The sequence below is a fragment of the Rhyacophila brunnea genome, unplaced genomic scaffold, assembly GCF_057557595.1.
Source record: "Rhyacophila brunnea isolate RB1 unplaced genomic scaffold, BYU_Rbru_1.0 scaffold_58, whole genome shotgun sequence".
NCBI lineage: Eukaryota > Metazoa > Arthropoda > Insecta > Trichoptera > Rhyacophilidae > Rhyacophila > Rhyacophila brunnea.
In genome coordinates, this window is record NW_028233255.1 from 842,128 (window position 1) to 858,772 (window position 16,645).

Genomic DNA, 16,645 nt, shown 5'->3' on the forward strand with positions numbered 1-16,645 from the left:
CAAATTTTCTACATAATTATTCATGTTCTATATTTTATTTTTGTTTTCAGCATAAGTATCAATATTTCTTAGAAACGATATCCCTCATATAAGATTTTTTTTGCAATTTTAATGTGTTTAATTTGCATATTGCTTTAAACTCATTTATAATGAAGCAAAAATTTTACAATCCTCTATAATGCAGGTTATATTGATACTTAGTGAAACAGATGTTGATTCTAATACTCTTCTATATCTTTATTTGAAAAATTATAATTTAAATGTATTTTTTAACATTAATGTAATGCGCACGTATCCGCTTTCTTTAATATATCAATTAACATAAAATTTAATTATGTGAAATCGTTATCCCACGCACTCTCGTCATGGCATACGCTATTTGTTTTTAACCATTTATATTCGAAAATATATGCACAAGATAATCAAATCTATAACAATTTAATGTTTTCAAAACCTGTCGAGTTACTAATAATATTTAAAATATGCGTAATTTTATATATTTTAGTAAGAAAGTAGTCTTAATCTCAAATTCAAAAATTTAAATGCATTGTAATCTGTTTACATTTATTTTATCATGAAAAAAACCACAATATTTATGATGATTATAATATAGAAAAGGGCACTAAAATATCGTCAGAATTTATATAAATCTTGGGGCTGATATAGAAATAGAAAGTAAGGGCCATTGATTTTTTTATACTTATGTGACATTTATTTAAATCATATTTGTTTATTTCATATTGTTTTAATGATTTAAATTATATATTAATTGATAATAGTCACTATTCATTCGTGCGTTTTGCGCAAAACGATATTATTTGATATATCTATGCCCGGAACAAAATGAAAAAAAAATTAAAATTATAAATCTAATTATAGTATATTAAATGAACAGAAACATCTGATTCTGTGGGCCCTTAAGAAAATAAATCTATTTTTCTTGTGTAATTTCGTCTTTAAAGCTAATTTTAGTCAGCAGCAATCATATGAAGTACAAACATGCGAAGTATATATTATAAATCGCTATTAAAGTCCATACAGCCTAAAATATTTTATAAAAATAAAATTACAATCTATTCGAATATTAAATATTGTAAATATACACAATTTAAGATAAATTGAAAGAAATAGAACCATTATTTTCATTTTTATAGCATAAAAAATATTTATAAGATTTTCTGAATAGCTAAAATAAAAATATAAAATTGAAAATATATAAAAAAAATCTATATTATACAATCTTATGCCTATACTGAATAAGATAAATAAATTATTTTCTAATAAAATACCAATAATGACGTCTAGAAAAATCAAAAATGATCTTTTTCCTATAAATTATATGCTCGGCAAAAAAATAAAATCAAGTGGGGTGATATTTTCAACCTATTTATTTTATAAGAAACAGTTAAAAATGAATGAAAATATAAAATAAATATGCAAAAGACAAAAACAAAATACAGGTTATGTTATATTAAACATGCAAAAAATACCAATGTATCACAATTATTTTATAAAACTATGCATCTTACAAACATTAAATAACTAATTGAAATCCTAAAACAGCAAAAAAATAAGTCAGCTAATTATAAAGCATGATTTTAATATTAAAACATAAAACAAAACACGAAAAAAATTTATAGTTTAAAAAAAAAATTATATTGTAAAATTTCAACAATTAAAATAGCCATTTAATTATATTGGAATTTTATAACAATAATATATGCCAGTAATTAATATAACATTCAAATTAATAATTAAAATTTAGGGAGAAATTTCAAAAATACACGAGGTACCTATCAAGCAGAACAAAAATATTTATCATAATATGCCAGCATAGTTATTAAACGATATTATGGTATAGATATACCGTTCATAGACCTATAAATATCCTAAAAATTTTTTGAATATATAAAATATGTTATTTGTGCACATATTCGTTTTTATTTTAAAAAATAGAAAAATAAATAGATTTTTACTGATAAAATATCAACCTTGATATTATACTTTGCCAATGAATTACACAAAATAAACGTATGATATTCCGCGCACAAAAAAAACGAAAAATAGCAACTATTTTAAAATATCTATTTGGCTGATCTAGATATTTATATAAAAACAAAGAAAAAATATAGATAAATGAAATTGTATTCAAAATGAATATAATTATAATAATAATGAAAACATGTTAAATATAAAAAGGTATATCATGAATTACTGAAATTTTATATGCGTTATATTTCTCTATTAGATTAAAAAGATGAAATTTTCACAGGAAAAAATATGCTCCGAAATTAGTCAAGTTTTAAATTATTTATCAATATCTTAATGTTCCTGTATATTTTTGGACAAAATTTATGCTATATTACATATGCAAGTCAAATTCCTCTGATGACTTTAGTAAAAAAAATATTTACAGTAATGATATCATAGTATTTGCACCTTTTCGCCAAAAAAAAAATTATTTTTTATGATAATTTTGTTTTCACACGTGAGCTCATATTACATATCAGATTCGAACCTACTATTAATGCCTATAAAAAAAATAAAGTATTCTCATGGAATTTTTCATGATAATTTCCAAAAATCATCCAAACCTACTTTATTTCTTTTAAGTAAAATTTATCAAAGAAATAAATTTTTATTGATGATTTTCTTCTATCTGTACATATTCGTTCGCATATTCTTATTTTCTACAGTATGTGAGGTAAGATAAGAAATAAACATGCAAATGATGAGTAAAGATTGACACTTTTATTGACGAAGTTTTGTATTAGATAATTCAATTTTATTTATTATTCAACAAGGTGGGTTTTAGTTACAAAGAAGTTTAAGGTGAAGGAATAGCAGGAAAATTAAAGCAAATATTTTGAATTTATTATGGCACAATTTCGTTTTTAGTTCTTTAAATTTATTTAAGCAAAACTTTAGATTGTAAGATAGAACAGATTAATATAATGAACGTCATAGATTCAAGTTTTTTTCATTTAATTTTATGCTTTTGAATTTGTTCAAGCAAAACTTAAGATTTATCCACAGAACTGGCTGTTTTGCTTATCTTTTGTTTACATAATTTTTACAATTTCCATTAATATATCTTCTTCTTTCAAGTTAATTGATCAAGTATTTTATTATTTGTGCCCATGCTTCTTCTTTAGTTACCATTCCTAGCTCAAAACCAAAAACTTAAATAATATACATAACTATTTAAAGTCATAATAATATCGCAACTACATTATAAATGCATGTATCAAATATTATATATATATACGCTTGTATTCTTAAATTTTTGTTATAATATCCATAACAAAAACTGGTATCAGTGGGGTTCGAACCCACGCATCGTTCGATAATAGATCTTAAGTCCACCGCCTTAGACCACTCGGCCATGATACCTTAAAAAGGTGTTTTTTAATAAACATAAACATGATGATTATATGAAAGCACCTTGCGCTATGTGCCGCAAATATTGGGCTGTACAAATTTTCAGTGTAAAAGAGCCAAGTACAAAACATAGATAAAATAAGAGACTATACGCTGAAATAAGAACAAAAAATCCTAAATTGCGCACATGTCTATTATTTATGGCTTTGAAACGCTTTTTTTTGCTCACATTAAAAATTTTTTTTTTTTCCCTTTTCATTTAATTTGTATGGAATGATGCACTCTATAAAATTATCAAATCTTTCTTTAATTTTTACAAAACTAAAACTTCAATAAAGATAATCATTTGGTTTTCTCTTCAATAAACACAATACAAAAAAATTTTACATCGTTTAATTATACAATTATCGAATTACTATTATGTCTATTATTTATATGTTAATTTTCTTTTTATCAATTTTATATATTTAGACATAGCCAGCCCATTGGGAACATTACACAACTCCTTGATACATCTTCCCCCAATCAATCTTCGTCGACTGCTCTTCTTCTCTTGAATGAGATGAGTTTAAGTGTCTTGCGGAGTGTGAGAGTATGCATGTATGCTTCTACTTCGTCTGTGATTTTTAACTCCTTAACATACTTTTTATGGTTTTTTGTAACCACACCATCCCATGTCATCGCAGATGGCATTATTCTTGCTTTACATTTGTAAATTAAACCAAGTTAATTCGCCAAGATGCCATATTCATATATTTTTCATTCACAACTTCTGTTAAGATGTCTAGGCTAGTTCTATTTCAATCAACGTAATCTTTTTTTTATCGTATAGAAAACTATCTGGTCTGTTTTGTTTGATTAAAATATCTGTTTTTTTCTGGTATCAACCTTTTTTCTGCATTTTCGTTTTCGCAAATCTCTTGTACATAAAGTTCTGATCTTTTTAGATTTCTTAAAGTTGTATCGTCTTAATAAGAGGAAATAAAAACATATTACAATTTAATTTATGATGTATATAGTATATAATTTAGCATAAGTAACGATTTTTTTCTGCCGTCTAATAAATCTAATAAAGAATTTTCGTTCTTAAATATAATAAATAATGATAAACCTTATATAAAAAAAATACTAAAATGTGTTTTTTTAACAATATATAATATGTATAAATTGTATTTTTTAAACATGTAAACTCTTTTAAAACTCAAAAAAATGCAAAATTTACTTATTATTGGGAATAATTGTTTTATATAAAAATTATCTGTGAATAATATCTATTTCTAGCCGAAATAAAATTCTGGAATACATACAATTATTTCGAATTAATCTTTTATATAAAAATTATATATGATAAACATATATTTCTAACCGAAATAAAATTCTGGAACACATAAAATTATTATATATAAATGTTTTATTAAAAAATAATATATGAAAAAAATATATTGTTGACCAACAAAAAAAATAAGAATTTATATGCATAAATTGTTTTAAAAAAGATCTGTATTTTACAAGAATAATATATGAAAAACATATATTGTTAGCCAATAAAAAATTCTGGAATACATACAATTATTTTTTATAAACGTTTTATATAAAAATAAAATATGATAACAGTTATTTTTAACAGACGAAAAAAATAAGAATTTATATGCATAAATTGTTGTAAAAAGATCTGATTTCAAAAATTCTTAATAATATCTTCTTTATTTTGTCAAGCTATTTTCGATAAATGATATTTACAAGTTTATTTGCTGTTATCATTTCGTGATCCACCAAATTCAAAATGTACAGAATGCCGCCAAATAAACGATTAATTCGGATACAGTGCTCAGGTAAATAAGAAATAATTTGTATAATTTAAATGTGACAAATATTTTAGATAATTTTATATCTGAATGTTTGAGCTTAACAAAGGTATATATTTTACCATGCTTCTATATAATTCGAAACAAAAATATACTAATTCATGGTGAAATTCTCTAAACATGTCTATTTAAAAAATAAATACGGCTTTAAAATATAATTATTCATAAACTATCAACAAAAATACCCGCCTAAACTCCAAAAGTATAGTTAAATTTCGCAGTAATTTTGCCTTGAAAAGATCATAAAATATGTTATCGATCTAAATTAACCTTTAAATATAAATTGAAATAAATTTTACTATGATAAGCGCAAGAAACTTGTCAAAAGAACCATTTTTAGGGTGAATATTTGCAAAAAAAATGATATTGCATCAAATTTACCAGGTTAAATTTTGAGAAAATTTTCATATAAAGCTTTAACTAGCAAATATTAAATGCAATATGGACATTCTTTGTTTGATCATACATTCAATAACTGGTTTTTATATAAATAGAGTAAAATTACCAACTTTTTTTCGTTTAGTATATATTAAAAAAAAGGTATAAAATTCAAATTTATTTAGATTGAGTATAAAAATTACAAGAATTTGATCCATTTAGAGTATATATTAAAAAAAAGGTTTAGAATTCACATTTATTTAGATTGAGTATAAAAATTACAAGAATTTGATAACTTTAGGGTATATATTAAAAAAAAAAGTTTATAATTCAAATTTATTTAGATTGAGTATAAAAATTACAAGAATTTGATCCCTTTAGAGCATATATCTAAAAAAAAGGTTTAGAATTGAAATTTATTTAGATTAAGTATAAAAATAAGTGAATACGATCCCTTTAGAGTATATATTAAAAAGAGGCTTTCAATTAGAATTTATTTAGATTACGTTAAATACCTCACCCTTAATTCTTTTTAGGGTTTCTTGACTTACACCAATAACCCTAGCATTTCTTGAAAAGTCTTTAGCAACGTCGTGCAAGTTATTTTTGACAAGGACTCTACAAATTACAATAGCAACACTTTCGACGGCTTCTTTAATTTGTTTGAGGGTATTTAGATGGCACTCGTGCTCAAAAATAAAAGTTTTTTCGAGAGTTTGAATATTTGAGCTATTTTTAAAGTTGAGGATATTTAACATTGAATGTATTTCCGGTTCAGTTGAGTATTTATCGATCAAAATTTTGTATGAATTGACAAAATCGTCTGTTTTGTTATTTATGAATGATTTTGACATTTCCGAAACTAAAATTTTCTTTACTGAATTTTTGTCGAATAAGTTGTGCATTTCCAGCAAAGTTTTTTTTTCGTTTGTATCGAGTAAAAGTTGAGAAACGCCTTTTCTTATTCCAGAATCAATTTCTACGAAGCCATCGATATTCATATCGTTTATTGTTTTTTGCTTATTATTTATACTATAATTCATTTCATTTTTAGTGTTTTTTTGTTCAATTAAATTAGAATTTCCTAAATGATTATCATGGTTTATATTTTTTGTTTCAAGCAAATGAAATAATTTGTTTTCGACAATAAATGCGCATACTTCTTTATAAAAAGTGTTTTCAGCCCCAAATTTTAGAGAATTAAGCAAATAAACCTTTTTATCTCGATTTTTTATGCACTTAAGAACAATTGCAAACACGGTTTGAATGTAAATTTGCATAATATTTTTGGAATTACACTTAGATAAAATTCTTTTCATCATGAAATAGCAATCAAAAGCATAAAAATTACCCAAAAACAAACATTCTACGCTTTTTTCGAACATTCCAAAAAGAATAAATGAGAGAAACCTTCCAGATACATTTTTATAATTTTTGAACATGTCGTAAACGTTTTCTTTAGTGAATATACGCGGTGTACCTATAACCATAAGCCACAAATAATCTTCTAATGTTGTTATAACTGAATCAGAGGCATCTATTTCTGTTTTAGACACTATTTTTAGCATAAGAGACCTGAAAAAATCATTTGGTGAGCTTCTTCGTAGGACTAAACGAGATTTTTTGATATCTAAATTCCCAGAAAAATAATCTAGAATAGTTTCTTTAAAATCTTTGCATGTTTGGCTAAAAAAGAATGTATATTCATTCAATAAATCGATTACCTTTTCTGTATCTCCACATCTAAAATGTGTATATATTTCTCCATAAAGGTATCTGCCATCAAATGAATCTAAGCTGATATCATCACCACCATATTTCATTTCAACAAACAAAGAAACTTGATCTTCTTTATCTTGCACCTTTTCGTCAATATTCTTTCTCTGGAAAATAAATTCTTTATCAGAACCCATATGTTTTGATCTTTTGCAGAAATACTTTCCTTTATTTTCATCTATATATCTTAAAACATACTTTTTATACTTATTCTCAAGAAAATCTTTAGCACACTCACCTGACCCTAAAAAATCATAACAATCTCGAATAAAAGGACAACTAAATAAATCTGAATCTGGAAAATCGAAATCAACATTGTCCATATCACTAAACTGCATATTGTCAAATACACTCACACTACAATCCTTATTGTTTTTTAAACTCAACATATTGTCTGCCAAAAACTTGTTAAAATCGGACATCGTTTTTAGTTCAATCTCTTTTTCAATACAGAGTAGTTTTTCTTGTAACTTTAAATCAAGAAAAGACAATATTTCAAATTGATCTAAATGTGGTTTAATGTAATTTTGTGTTAGATCGAGCTTCGATTGTAGAATTGTTGGATTCATTACTTCTGATATGTATTTATCTGTCCGTGGATGCTGCTGATTCTCTTTTATAAGCTTTTGAAGTGACGAACGGAAATATGAATAGTTCGGGATGCGTGGCAGTGGAAGAATAAAAGGATGTGGTGTCATTTAAAGGGGTTAGATTAATAGAATAAATATAAATAATAGCAAATATAAGTGATTAGGATTTGATTCAATTTTAGATCATTGGAATAAATATAAATGATCAATGGAATAATTTATATGAAAAGGTTAAATATATAAAGATTTAGTATATCATAAGAATAAATCAAGATTTATAAAAATGATGGCGAAAATCACTCTATCTCATCTTATTTGAGAGAAAAAGAGCAGTTTATGATGATAGATCTGGGAAAGATGTATCAAGGAGTTGTGTAATGTTCCCAATGGGCTGATCATGTCTCAATAGATGAAATTGATAAAAATTAACTTAACCCATAAATAAAAAATAATTCTAAAATAATAGTAAAAAATAAGTTATTAACGTAAAGATTCAATTTTAGATCATTGGAAAAAATATAAATGAATAATTTGTATGAAAAGGTTGAATATATAAAGATTTAGTATATCATAAGAATAAACCTAAGTTTTATAAAAATGATGGCGCAAGACACTCTAACTCATCTTATTTGAGAGAAAAAGAGCAGTTTATGATGATAGATCAGGGAAAGATGTATCAAGGAGTTGTGTAATTTTCTCAATGGGCTGATCATGTCTCAATAGATGAAATTGATAAAAATTAACTTAACCCATAAATAAAAAATAATTCTAAAATAATAGTAAAAAATAAGTTATTAACGTAAAGATTCAATTTTAGATCATTGGAAAAAATATAAATGAATAATTTGTATGAAAAGGTTGAATATATAAAGATTTAGTATATCATAAGAATAAACCTAAGATTTATAAAAATGATGGCGCAAGACACTCTATCTCATCTTATTTGAGAGAAGAAAAGCAGTTTATGATGATAGATCAGGGAAAGATGTATCAAGGAGTTGTGTAATTTTCTCAATGGGCTGATCATGTCTCAATAGATGAAATTGATAAAAATTAACTTAACCCATAAATAAAAAATAATTCTAAAATAATAGTAAAAAATAAGTTATTAACGTAAAGATTCAATTTTAGATCATTGGAAAAAATATAAATGAATAATTTGTATGAAAAGGTTGAATATATAAAGATTTAGTATATCATAAGAATAAACCTAAGTTTTATAAAAATGATGGCGCAAGACACTCTAACTCATCTTATTTGAGAGAAAAAGAGCAGTTTATGATGATAGATCAGGGAAAGATGTATCAAGGAGTTGTGTAATTTTCTCAATGGGCTGATCATGTCTCAATAGATGAAATTGATAAAAATTAACTCAACCCATAAATAAAAAATAATTCTAAAATAATTATAAAATAATGGTAAAGAATAAGTTATTAAGGTAAAGATTCAATTTTAGATCATTGGAATAAATATAAATGAATAATTTGTATGAAAAGATTGATTTATATAAAGATTTAACACATCATCATAGAATAAACCTAAGTTTTTTAAATGATCTAAAGGTGCAACTATAGCAAAGTGTGCTATTTAAATGAATGATTAGTGATTATTATATCGAAGGTTCAATAAATAAATATCTTTTTATCTATGAATTAATTTTAGTATTATAGTTTTTGTTCTCGTGTACACAGCGTTTAATACTTTCGGCTATTTTCTCCTCTCTAAAGTCTTCTTCATACCTCTCCTCTTTTCGATATCCATTAATTCAAGGTGTTTTCACAATCTTGAAGTTTACGTATATGCCCAATTTGTTATGGTACTATCTAACATGCATTATACAATTTTATGATGATTTATTTTAATGTAGAATATCTTATATATATTTATTGTTGGGCTAAAATGATTTTTAACACTTATATCTTTTTCAAAAAAAAGCAAGGTTGCTTTGTATAATAAATTTTCTTAACAATTCAATTCAAACTTGCCATTTCTAAAATCCTCAATAATACATCTTTTTGCTATAAGACTTATTAATTCAAGTGTCTTTGTAAATTCTATTGTTATTAGGTGGTATAATTGTATAAAACCAATAAGTTTTCAAATTAAAAAAAAATTATGGAAAATCGGAAATATTATATAGAAAATTGATGCATATATGATTTCACAAATTAAATCATTTTTAAAACGCGAAAGTTGAATCCTAATCTGCCTTTTGATGTGATTTCCACCCAAGATTTGTTTAAATATTATTAGTTTACAAATAAATGCAAAAAAATCGCTAAATTATCCCTTTAGATATAAAATAAATATAAACAAAAAAACTCTATTTGGATCTGTTGGATTTTTATTTAAATCTAAACAGCATTAAAAACTGGGTTACAATAAATTCATATAAAAAACCAAGAAAATTTACACTATCGTTTCTTATAATTATACATACCATAGTATCAAAAAAACATATAAAATATTTGTATAGTAAAGAAAAATTTATAAATATTTTAGCCAAGTTTACATTTGTTTCCAAAGACCGGAATTAATGATGCTGCAAAGTAAAATTATATTAGAGTTCCTTTTATAATAAAGTAAAAATATCAAGTAAATTGCCAATATGACATATTATTTTTTTGAAATGGGTTTTATAATAAAGTAAAACATCAAAGAGGTTACAGAAATTTTATTAAATTGTATTGAAATCGGTTTTATGATAAAGTTAAATATTAACTTCTTAGAAATTTTACATATATTTACCTTTGTTTCCAAATGTTTATACTAGTATTTTCTTTCATTTTAAAATAGTTGGCTTTTAATACTTTTGATCTAAAACATAGGATAAAATCACACGTTTACAAAATTTAGTTGGAAAATCATGATTTATTTAATTTCACTTTTACGGCCAGCCAATAAGTAAATTCATATACAGCAATAGCGGTAAGATTTTATCAATGATATTTTCATAAAACCTTCTTACAAAAAAAATAATGATAGAAAATAAATTATCTTGGTGATAAATAATCAAAATGGAAATTGCTTAACCCATTCAAAAATTGCTCTATTTCTATAAGAAATGCGTGAAACACATTCAAAAAAGAAACACAAAATTATAAATAAAAAAAATAAAATCATTCATATCTATACAATCTTAAACTTTTTCATCCTTATTTTGCGCCTTAAAACTTATACATTTCTTGTTACCCCTAACATAAAAATTATTATGAACTAAGAGAATCAATTTTATCACAAATTTCTTAAATAGTTTACACACCATATTTCATAATATTTTTGAAAAATAGAAAATTTAAAAGATAATATTACCGGGTCGTGGCGGCAAAAATATACATACCTATCACAAATATATGTTTTTATAGCAGAAATACATTCAGTTTATGATGGTACTTACACAATGTAATTATTTTTCTTGTAAAATTGAATGCAGCATATAAAAATTAGAACCAGAAAATATCAACTTGTTAACTAGTTTCTCCCCCTAAATCACAATTCTGGGTTTTTTAGTTTTACAGCTTGATTGTATTTCGATATCTATCATATATAAAAAAATTATTATTCTAATTTAGATCCATGTAAAGTTTTTTTCAGATAAATAATATCGAATTTCTTAGTAAACAAAATCAATTATGTATTATCGTACAAAAAAATATTGAAATCCGCTAATATACATATTTAAATACAATTTGCTCTAAAAAACATAAAAAAAAATATGGCTTCTAAGTAAACAGCCCCAATTGAAAAAAAAATTAGGAACATATGATCATATAAATCAAAAATATAATAAACATAAAAATATACATTTATCGATATAATTTAGTTTAAATTAAAAATAAAGTTATTGGATCGATCACAATATGAACCCCAATATCAAAAAAAAATTGGATCGTTATATTTTCGCAGTTGTAAAAAATAATTTATTGTTATGCTTGTTTTCAAAAAATACAATGTAAACAAGTTTTTAAAATCTAAATCAACGTAATTTAAATATATTCATATGCAAGTGCGTTTTTATCGATATAATAGGATTTTTTTTAAAAAAAACACAACAAATAGATAATTCAATGAACACGAGTGTATTAAACAGAGAATCGCATATAAATTGGATTATATTATTCCATAGAAAAGATCTTTTTTATAGAAAATTAAAAGTGTCTAAAGCTCATTTATTATATAAAATCAAAAGAAAGCAATAATTGACTAGCAAAGAAATTATGACCCCTACACTAAGCTCAAAAAAGACAAATATATGTCATATTATATGAAATACTTATCCTACATGACATGTTTGTTTTTATAATTATATGAACAAAATTACTACATAAAATACGGAAAATTTAATTAAAAAGATTTATTTTTCATTTCGGTATTTTATCTGAATATCGTGATCGAAAAACAATATTATCATGTTTGATTACAATATTTAACTCTTTGTTAATATTTGGTAAATAAAAACTTAAATTTCTGACTTATCAAAATTTTTTTATGTTCTTTGAAGTATTCAGATTACTTTAAACACTTTTTAAATATATTATTTTTTCCTGAACTAATGCAAAACAGTGTTCTTCCCTCCTAATTATTCTTAGAATATATTGCTCTTTTAAAACGTTGGTTCTTTTTTAAATCGACTTGGAATGACCTGTTATAACTAAAATAATTTTATATAGTCAATTTAAAGCAGAGATACTATAAGAAAACAAAAAAATTAATAATCGTGAAACATACTGATCATAAAAATTATTTTCTATGCTGCAAATTATATATTTATATGGCTTTAAACGATATTTTATTACCACAAGTCATCTATTTTACTAAAAATAATAGTTTATCAAAATATTAATTATAAAATTTTACGACTTTTAGCCACATTTATTTGTCATATATATCTTTATATTGAAGACAAAATTCATTTCAATATTAATTAGTTTATTTTTATTATAAGATAACCTAAACCCAAACTTTTTTATACATTCCGGAGATATTATTTCTTTTTTTAATTTACCAATACATATGATATTTCCATAATATTATGATTCTATCTTTTTAAGACGTCATCAATTTTATACCATACTATTATTATTGACATAATATAGCGTATTTATAGTGAATAATATTGTTATAAGCTAAATGTCTCGTTAAACCTTTATATTTTTCCTAATCTATGTTTTCTTTGAATAAATGTTTTGTTATTATTTTCGAATCCTTTTTACGATCTTTGAGGTTGAAAATCGGATTACTATAATCATATTTATATTTTTTAGCCTAATATTAAGTAAATAACAGTTATATATAAATGCATAGGTTACATTTTTTTACCTTCTTTTTTAAAAAAGGTGATAATGCGAAAAATCGGTTTCTTAGATCAAATATCGAAGTCCATGACTGTAAAGTTTTTTGATGTATGATTACAGTTTTCATATACATTCTATTATCCATACTTTAGATAAAATGATGTTTTAATACTTATGATATACTAAATATATCCGGTAAATAACAATACGCTGAATTATTTAAATATAGACTAAATTTTCAAATATAAAAGCGCAAAAACTCATTCAATATGTAAAATATGACAATATTGATGTTTTTTTTACAGCGATGCATTTATCTTTTAAAAATTTATCAATGAAAAATAACGAAAAAACTATTATTAATCTGGATATATATATGTGGCAATAAAATTATGGCAAAACACACTTATAATCAATAAAAAAAGGTTTTTTATTTTGAAAACCGAATTTTTGTTATAGCACAAATTTCTTTGGAATTAATTTCAGATAGAGCCAGGCAAAAATAAACACCAGTATGCAAAAACAATTAAAAATCATAATTAACACGAATAAAGTATTATTTATAAGCTTGAAAAATTCAAAAAACACTCATCATATATATAAATCAAATAAAGTTATAGAATCTTAATCAATAAAAATTTTTCGCATTGATATATGACTTAAATTTATCAGATATATTTTTTTAACTTTTTATGAGTAAGAAAGTTAAAGCACAAAATTTTTTTCTAGATTTGATATAAATTAAGAATTTTTTCTGTTAAAAACATATTCGGCATTCCCAGAATCAAAGTAAACATACGGACGTACATAGAAAATAGAATTTCAGGCACCAATTTAATTATATAAACATTATATAGTATCTTTGAAACACATAAATAATAATAAAAATAGTGTATTTGTTTGAATATTAAAGATTATAAACTTTACTAATCTTCTTCTCAAAAGTTCTATTAAAATCCCAATTATGTTCAACCTACCTTTATTTAACCTAAAATCAATTGTCGTAAAAAAAATTGCTAAAAAAAGCATCATGATGTCAAGAAAAAATTAAAAATATAGCCAAGATCTTCAGATAAAATTGTTTCTTTTTATTTTTATTTTTATAAGCACATGAATTTATTTATATGCTTTTTAGAAAAATATTCTGGGTTTATAAAATAATAAAATAAACGTTTAAAGAACAGTGAAATATTTATGGCTGAAATTGAATAAAATGAAAATAAGCTAAAAAATATAGATGTGATCAAAGTTGATTTCTATGCAGGGAATGAATTTTATAAAAATCTTCATGCTTAGATTTTACAAAAACGAGACGAAGATAAAATAAATACTTAGTTCCAGCTATACACATATATATGAAATCAAAAAATAGTAAAAATGAATCAACAAATCGAATTCGGGAGATTTATATAAATATATAAAACGGATGCTTCTATTATGTAATAGAGAAAGAAATTTTTAAATACAATTATATTTTATTTTAGGTTTATAAAATTTTATAAAACCAGGTAAATACTAATATCAAAAGCAAAAAAATTGTAAAAATTATTAATACGCTTTACACGCATCAAAGACTATAAAATTGAATCCCTGTGCACAATGATAGAAATACATATTCTATTAAAATGAAATGCGAAAACGATACATGATAAAAAGAGAGTATGAATGGAAACGAAGATGCAACATTTAAATTAAACAGAAACATTAATTTGTATCTATAATTTTATTGATACATAAATAGCTTGTTTTAATATATCATTACTTGTCTTAAATTTACGTAGATTCTCTTCTCATATATTCAGTAATTTTATTTTAAAATTTAGGACTGAATATCTTGTGTTCTTCTTATAACCAAAATTAAATAAAGTCTTAGGCATGAATTATTCTGTATATCAGTAAATTTACGGTAATCCATATTTATTAAAGTATTTTAAATCTTTTAATAATGTTTATTTTTGCATTTAAAGGTTTTTTATCAATCGTATTTCACCAAATTACCGATTTTTTACATTTCTTAAAGGCTATATTTTAAGTAAAATTATAATATGAAGCGATAAATAATGCACGTGCACAGAAAATTTTATTTTTTCATTTATATATTTCAATTTATTAAATTTTACAATCATATTACTTGTTTTAATTGCAAATTATCTATTTACCCTATAAAACAACAAATTATATTACATTTTTCCCCTTTTGTATTTTGTTTAAACTTAAAATTCCAAAAAAAAAACATACACTGTGGTTTAATTAATAATCTCATCAACCATAGTTTTATACAACACATGTTTTTATTAAACATTTAAATAAACGGTTTTTTCGTTCCTTGATCTCGCTATATTAAATTTGATTAAAATTATTCATGATAAAATACAGCTTTTTTTGGCATAAAAAATATATGTTTGTTTTATATTATACATTATCATAATTATTATGACCAAAATGCACCTCGGGAAGTTAATTCAGTTTCATATTTAGTAAAAATCCATTAAAAATAGACGAATAAGCATAAAATATATAAATTTCGCTAGATTTTATATTTTTGTTGGACTGCACATATTAAAATTTATATAAAGATGTCCTATATTAATGTCTGTTTAATAAAAACTAATCGGAAACGAGAATAAGGTAGTATAAACGTATGGAATTTATTTCAAGCCTATAATTTTATGGGAAAACACTACGGTATATTAATTCTCATTGCAATACTTCGAAGACAAAATATATGAAACATCATTACACATAAAAAAACTCTATTTTATATATATTAGTTTTATTATATGTGATATTGTATGAGAAAGAAAAATATTTGGAAAAGATATAAATAAAATAATTTGCATGCGATTGAATGAATAAATCTTAGTATAGTTTGCGGGTATAAATTAATGAGATAGCAATGAAGACGCCAGAAATACAGAATCACAGCTGCATTTATTCACATAATAATTCCTTCTTGTTATTTAATTTATTACATAAATTTGTACCTGCTAAATATCATTTTAAAGGGTATGTAGATTTACCGAAGAAATTCATGATTAAAAATCGAGACCATGCAATTCAACGGTATCGAAAGACGGTTTCTGCTACCTTACCCAAAAACTTCACTAATTTATGTCAAAATGCAAATAAAAACTATAACCGTTCAAAAAATAAAAATAAAATTTGATATATCACCCATATTTAGAAGCAACAAAATGAATGCAGATATTAAATGAGCTCTATAAGCCACACGAAACCACTATATTTATACAATCATATCTTCATTCTTATGCAGGGTTTTAGTTCATATATTCTATTATTTTTGTTCATTAAGCTATATTGGCTCTAAACTACAACTGTTTCGCATTTTGATGACTAGAGG

At 23.7% G+C, this 16,645-nt stretch overlaps 1 non-coding gene across 1 annotated transcript; it reads right to left on the minus strand.

Moving 5' to 3' along the window:
• Window positions 1-3,311: 3,311 nt before the first annotated feature.
• On the minus strand, window positions 3,312-3,393 carry TRNAL-UAA (transfer RNA leucine (anticodon UAA)). Its single transcript has one exon. It is a non-coding gene; the product is annotated as a tRNA-Leu (tRNA).
• Window positions 3,394-16,645: the final 13,252 nt, after the last annotated feature.